Consider the following 7,341-nt stretch of genomic DNA (forward strand, 5'->3'; position numbering starts at 1 on the left):
GTGTTTAGAAAAAGGATTAATAATTAAAAGATGTTTTAATTATTAATGAGAATAATAAATGGGATAATAATAATAATATTTATGGGAAAATTTCAGCTGAAAATTTTGCCTATAAATATACTATTATAGACCCTATTTTTATTTGAACCCCAGAACCCAAAAAAGTTTGGAAAACCCAATTCTCTCCACCTCCTTCCTCCTCCTTAACATCATTTTCTTGGTGGATACCGGTGGAGTGCTTCACACTTGAGGAGCAACTGCTAAGGATCTCTGATCGTTGTCTCCGAATTATTTTAAAGGTTAGATTCGATCCCTATGTTTTTACCCCGATTTATATGCTTTTATTTGGATTTTATATGTGTAAAAGTGTTTTGCCACGCCTCCGCTGCGTTTAAAATCCAACAGCTACTATCAGGATCCACCCCCAGATTCAATATCCTTTCCACATGATCGGGAATGGAACTCGATATGCGAGTGAGATCATCATCAGAATTACCTTAAGGTATACCCGTCTTCATAGGGAACACATCCTCAAAGAATGTTGCATCACGAAACTCAACTATCACATTCACCACAATACCATCTATGTCAGATTTTAAGACTAAAAATCTCATAGCAATTGTGGTTTCAAGATAGCCCAGAAAGACACAATCAACAGTTTTCGGTCCTAGTTTCTTTCTCTTATGTTCAGGGACAAGTACCTTGGCAAGGCACCCCACACACGAAGATAATTTAAACTAGTTTTACGCTTTCTCTAGAATTCATAAGGAGTCTTATCCATGTGTTTCAGAGGGACTCTGTTCAGAATATGGCAAGCCGTATTCAGAGCTTCTCCCCACATGTACATAGGCAACCCCGAATTAATCAGCTACTATTAATCATATCTTTAAAAGTTTTGTTCTTTCGCTCTGCCACTCCATTAAACTCAGGTGTGTGTGGTGGAGTCACCTCATGAACTATACCATTGCTTGCGCAAAAATCATTAAACGAGGTACTCGTATACTCACCACATTTATCCGATCTCAACCTTTTAAGTACTTTGTCAGTTTGTGTTTCAGCTTCATTTTTAAAAATAATGAATTTATCTAGTGCTTCATCTTTATGTTTAAGCAAACAAACATAACAATATCTACTACAATCATCTATAAAGGTAATGAAATATTTATAATGATCCTTAGTCAACACCACCAAATTCACATATGTCTGTGTGTACTAGATCTAACAAGCCAGAATCCCTAACAACATTATGAAATGTTTTCTTGTTTGTTTAGCAGTCACACATACTTGACATTTAGTTTTCTTATCAATGATATGCTTTGGAATCAACTCTAAATTCATCATATTCTTTAGAGCACCAAAATTTAAATGACCAAGTCGTAAGAGCCACAAATCAGATGATTCTACATAATTAACAGAAGTTGCAACACTATCATTAATAAAACTGCCCAAAACAGGCTCCATATTTATTAAAAATAAACAGTCAGACAAGTATTTCTTGCCAAAAAATGTACCAGTATATGTAATAACTACTTTTTACATTTTAGAGAAAGTTCAAAGCCATTTTTAACTAAACAGCTTCCACTAATAATATTTCTACGAATAGAGGGAATATGACGCACTCAAGTGAGAGATAGAATCCGCCCAAAAGCAAACATCGGTTCCATGTTTCCTATTCCAAGCACTTGTGCAGCACTAGCATTCCTCATCATCACTGTCACTCCATTAGTCTGTTGATAAGATACAAACAGAGTAATATCAGCACAAATATACACATTAGCTCCAATATTAATCAATCATTCATTAGACAGATAAGTGGAAAGTTGTTCAGGGTTGTAGTTAACATACCAGGCGTTGGCTTCAGAGGAAACAACCTCACCAATAACCATGTTATCCACATGCCCACTAGTGGTTGCAAGTCCAAGCACAGTGTTTGCTTGAGCTACCACTCCAGCTTTCTTCGCTTTCTTCACAGAACAGTCCTTGCTCCAATGACCAGCATGTCCACAAGACCAACATGGTTTGTTTGCCTTTGGTTTCTTAGCCTTGTTCTTGTCAGTTTTAGGTTTAGTGTTATCCTTCTTACTGACATATTTCCTTTTCTACCCAACAATCACTACATTTACCTTCAAACTACTCCCATGTTCAATAGGCATCACATGTCCTTGTTTGGACTTGTGTTGTTCCTGCACAGAGATGTCCAACATAAGGTTTGTCCATGTGATCTCTCCTTTCTGTCTTTTCAGGGAGAGAGCAAACTTCTCCCAAGACTTAGGGAGCTTTTCAATCACAACCATCACCTTAAACTTCTCAAATAAGTCCATTCCAGACTCACCCAAAGCATGCACCAACATCTCAAACTCATGTACTTACTCAGTCATGGATTTGGTATCCACCAGCTTGAACTCAAGAAACCTCGCCACATAGTACTTCTCAAGACCTTGAGAATCAGTATTATGGGTTTGGTCCAGCTTCTCTCACAATTGATTAGTACTATAGGCATCTGAAGAATAACATCAAATAGAGTGTTCGCTAAAGCAGGCAGAATGGCTGTCCTAGCCACCCCATCCTTCTCAGCCCATAGCGCATAAACAATCATAGTTTCAGCCTTTTCTTGATCCAAAACCAGAGGATCATACTGCACACCGGCCATAGACCTATAACTGTTAACCAGAGCTTCATCTTTTTCTGCCAGCGTGAAAAAGAAGCCCCCCACTAAATTTATCAGGCATTCCCGATAAATCAATAGGTTGAGGAAATCTGTACATGGTCAAATCTATGGTGGACGCAGTAACTCCAGAACCAGAACCAACATCAACAGGAGTCTTATCAACATTAACAGGAGTCTCACTTTCGTTAACCATCTTGTTAAATTGCTATATAACACGTAAACTCTTCAAGATTGTTGGGAAAATAAATAGTACTACGACTAAACTAACACAACGAGGCAGTTATATCACCAATAACAAGAACAAGGCAGAAACACCAATAACGAAAACAAAACATGAAGGTCTAAAATAGAATATAATCAGAAACTGTAAAATAAAAACAAGATAAGAAAGAAAGCTTATCTTAATGAAGCTTTCAACACAGCTGAGTCATCAATCCCTCAACAGGAAGAGGTTGTTCTTGAAGAGTTTATTTCCCTCACTTACTGTATCCAGAGTCCACAATAACCCTCCCAGGATAAAACAGCAACAGAACACCGATCTTACAGCAACACGATGTTCAACGGCGATCAGACCTCAGTCGCCCAAAAAACCTATGTACTTATGTATATTTTCAGAGAGAGACAAGGGAGATGAGAGGAGGCTGCTAGGGTTTTTACAGATGTATGTATATCTGTATATCAAAAACATTTTTCTTATTTAAAACCAAAAACGTAACTAATCAGTTTTAATTAAAATAAATATTTCACTTAAAACATATTTCAATTTTTGAATATTAATTTGAATTATACCCGAGACATGCCCAATTTATCAAGCCCAGACCATAAGTAAATTCTAGGCCCACTAACAAATTCTAACACATAATATTTATATTAAAATATTATATTAAGTCACTATTTATTTAATTAAAAAAAATAGTAAAATCCCTCGCCCAGGTTGCCTCGCGTACGCGAGACGCCGAGACATTCTCCCAAATCGCCCTTCGACCCGACCCAAGTTGTGTCGTGACGAGGCGAGATGAGGCGGCGGCGGCGCGCGCGTGAGGCCGAACTTTACCCATGCACACCCACATGCCTTAGTAGTTGTGCACTATACTTGCATGTTATACTACATAAAGCCACCAACTATCTTCTACCGTATCAATGTGGTACTCAAGTTTCACAACTTAATCAACCACAAACCCATTTCAAGCTAGCCATTTAAATCCATTTATTTATGGATTCCACTAAGAAAATGTCTTAGACCCAAACATGAAATTTTAAGTTCTCTTATCAAGGAACAACTTCCAACTATTAGTTTCCAGAAATTACATCAAAATCACAATTTAATTATGCCTCAAAATTCTATTTTTTAACACTATGTGCACCAATAAATCATGATCTTTTGGGGCCATGTGGTGGGCTTGTTGTTTACCCAAGTTGGCTGCATTTTGGACAGTAGGCTTCAGCTTATTTCGGACTCGGAATCAAGGACTTGACTCGGTTTTCAAAAAAGACTCGGGATTTGACCCGGGTTGTCACACAAGGTAGGGGAGGTGTTTTAACAGTTATGTGGAAACATACAATGGTGTGTGAAGTAGTTGGCTCTTCTCAAAATCATGTTGATGTGGTTGGCAAAGAAGGTAGCATTATTTCATGGAGGCTTACTTGCTATTATGGTTTTCCTGAACGCGAAAGACGACAATAAGCATGGGATTTTCTTCGTTCTTTAGCAACTAATTCGCAACTTTCGTGGTGTGCCATTGGAGATTTTAATGAAATTCTTTATAGTTCTGACGAGAAGGGTAGCCATTCTCACCCTCAAAGGTACATGAATGGTTTTAAACAAGTTATCAAGGATTGTTTACTTCTAAAAGTTGATTTTCTAGGTGGAGATTTTACCTGGGAGAAGAGTAAAAGAACTACATACTGGGTTCGTGAAAGGCTTGATAGAGCATTCGCTACAAAATCTTGGTCGAAACTGTTTCCCTTATGTGCTCTATCGGTCTTCATTGCAATTATTCCAGATCATGAGCATACCAAGCTGACTTTGGTGAATACAATAATTACAAAGAAGGACTTTTGATTCAGATTTGAAAACATATGGTTAAATGAGGATGCTTTTCATTCTGATGTTTCAAAATTCTAGAGAGTGAAAGTGTTTGTCCTAAATCCAATCATGTATGATGAGTTAGGAAGAACTTTCTTGTATTCCTATTTGATTTCATTGAAATTAATAAAAGACTTGTTTTGGTTTTATTATGGGCTTTATCTATTTAAAGTTTATTAAATAAGATGCTCCTTAGTTTAGAGTAAAACTTCTAGAATTATAATGATATTATAATAATATTATAATAGTGAGATCTAGAAGACGATAACTCTAGACTTAAACAGTTCCTGATCATAGGATAACTAATCGAATGTTAGTGGATCCGCAAAGATTGATACATACTATGCTTGCTCCCTTCAGGAGGATGTCTGTTCTCATAGGCATTTGTGTGGTGACACTATAGCTAGTATGTAGGTGCTTATTAGGGAATAAGTTCACTGAACATGACTCGATAAGTTGAACAACTAATGGAGATTACTCATGTGTCAATAGTTGTTCACTGAGTGATAGTTGTACAAGTGTCCTTAGATTTGAGATCGTTAAAGTTATCTTGTATATAATGAACTGTGCTTTGGTTTAGTCCTTAGTCTCAAGGACATCCATTAGGTCTATTCTGGGCATAGGGATCTGTGTATAGAGATAGTTAATGTCAATAGAGGATCTACCCCTTCCAGTTTAGGAAGAGAATATCCTATGTTATTCTTAGTATGCGAGTTCTGGAATCTCTGGCCAAAGTGTATGAAATTAGAAAGGAGTTTCTAATTTGCATTAATATGAACTTTGCATTATGAATAAGAAATCATATGATTAAATTTGATAGGCCTGACATGAGATCCATGCCTTGTTTTTAATCGGGATATTATAAGGGTAGAAGGAATTCATTGTACGGTAACTAGTCACTGACAAGTTCTTGGTATTCAAAGCAGTGAATTCATATTATCCGGATAGTCGCGATATGTTGAGAAGCATCACTCATGATGTAGAATAAATATAATTAAACAATTAATTATATTTAGTGAATTTTAGTATTCACGTAAATAATTAATAAAAGTTTATTATTATTTATTTCTAGTACCGGCATAATATTGAACCTACAGGGTCACACTATAAAAGAATATTTTCTTTGATGTAATAATGAGAGAGATAATTATTTTCTAAATAGTTTAGAAAAAGAAATAATGATTAAAATAGTTTTAATTATTATTAAAGCATTTTATAAAGATAAAATGTGGGGCTAATATATATATATATTGATATATTATGAAAAACCATAGGAGAGCCCTATAAATAGAATGAGATGGCTCATTCTAAACATATACTTGATTTTGTGAAAACCCTAAGAAGAGCTAGCCTCCATCTTCTTCCTCTCTCTCTCTCTCTCTCCCAAAAACTCCATTTTTATAAAAGCTTGGTTTTATAAAAAGTTTCATCGAAGAGGATTATTCTTGGTGGATACCGGTAGAGTGCTTCACACACCGAGGAGCAACTGCTAGCAACCATATTATAAAGCTTCGATTTTAAGGTATGGTTATGATTCCTCCGTTTTTCTGATTTATACGTTTTTCTATATGTGTGATACATGGTTTTTACGGAATAATTGTTATATCATGCTTCCGCTCATCCACAAATTCCTTCATTGGCATCAGAGCTAGGTTCTGCATATAGAGATTCATATAAAAAATTTCAGATTTTTTTATGCATGTATGGATTTGTTATAATTTTTGCAAGTTTATTTAGATTTAATTATGAATTAATTCGAAATAATTTTTGCATAAGATCTTGACTACTAATCTGGGTTCTATAAGTGTTGTAGGTCATCTAGGTATTTTTTCATAATTTTGTGATGGGTAGATTATTTGTTATGAATTTTTAAAAATTGTTTTAATTAAAATTCATGAAATAATTATGCATGTGAATAAAAATATGATTAAAATTTGCACAAGTACCCCTGGCTGATCTGATAATTTTCTGCTACTACCTGATTTAAGAAATTATATTATTTTGATTTTTATTAATTTATTAATTAAATGTTAATTAATTTATTAATAGTAAAAATTAAAATGATAACATATTAATAAAAGTTATTAAGTGAGGGAGTAAAGGAAAGGGGGGTCACCCTTTTGTTTGTTTTGTAACGGCTGACAATGGCAGGAAAACAAACGGCAGGAAGAAAACAAACAAAAAACACTATATTGCAACGGTCGGCCTGGGTGCATGAAGCGCACGCGCCGGGGGGGAGGGCGACGCGCATTCTGGGAATGCGTTACACATTGTTGCGCATTCAGTGAATGCGTTACACCCGTTAATGGCTTAACAGGGTTGTAACGCATTACCGGAATGCGTTACAGACCTTGTAACGCAATCCTGTAATACGTTACAGCCCATCTATCCACATTAAATTTGATTTTTTGAGAGTTACGTAACTCCGTTTTGGGCGTGCAATATATCGTTGGATTCGTTTTTTCGAGACGCATCTAATGGAGTTGTTAAATATTTTTTATATAAAAGTTTTGAACTGTTTATATTCCCGAAAGTATTTTAAAGCATGTTTTAATTGTTTTAATTCTTTTAAATGCTATAATAAATC

The sequence above is a fragment of the Apium graveolens genome, chromosome 9, assembly GCF_009905375.1.
Source record: "Apium graveolens cultivar Ventura chromosome 9, ASM990537v1, whole genome shotgun sequence".
NCBI lineage: Eukaryota > Viridiplantae > Streptophyta > Magnoliopsida > Apiales > Apiaceae > Apium > Apium graveolens.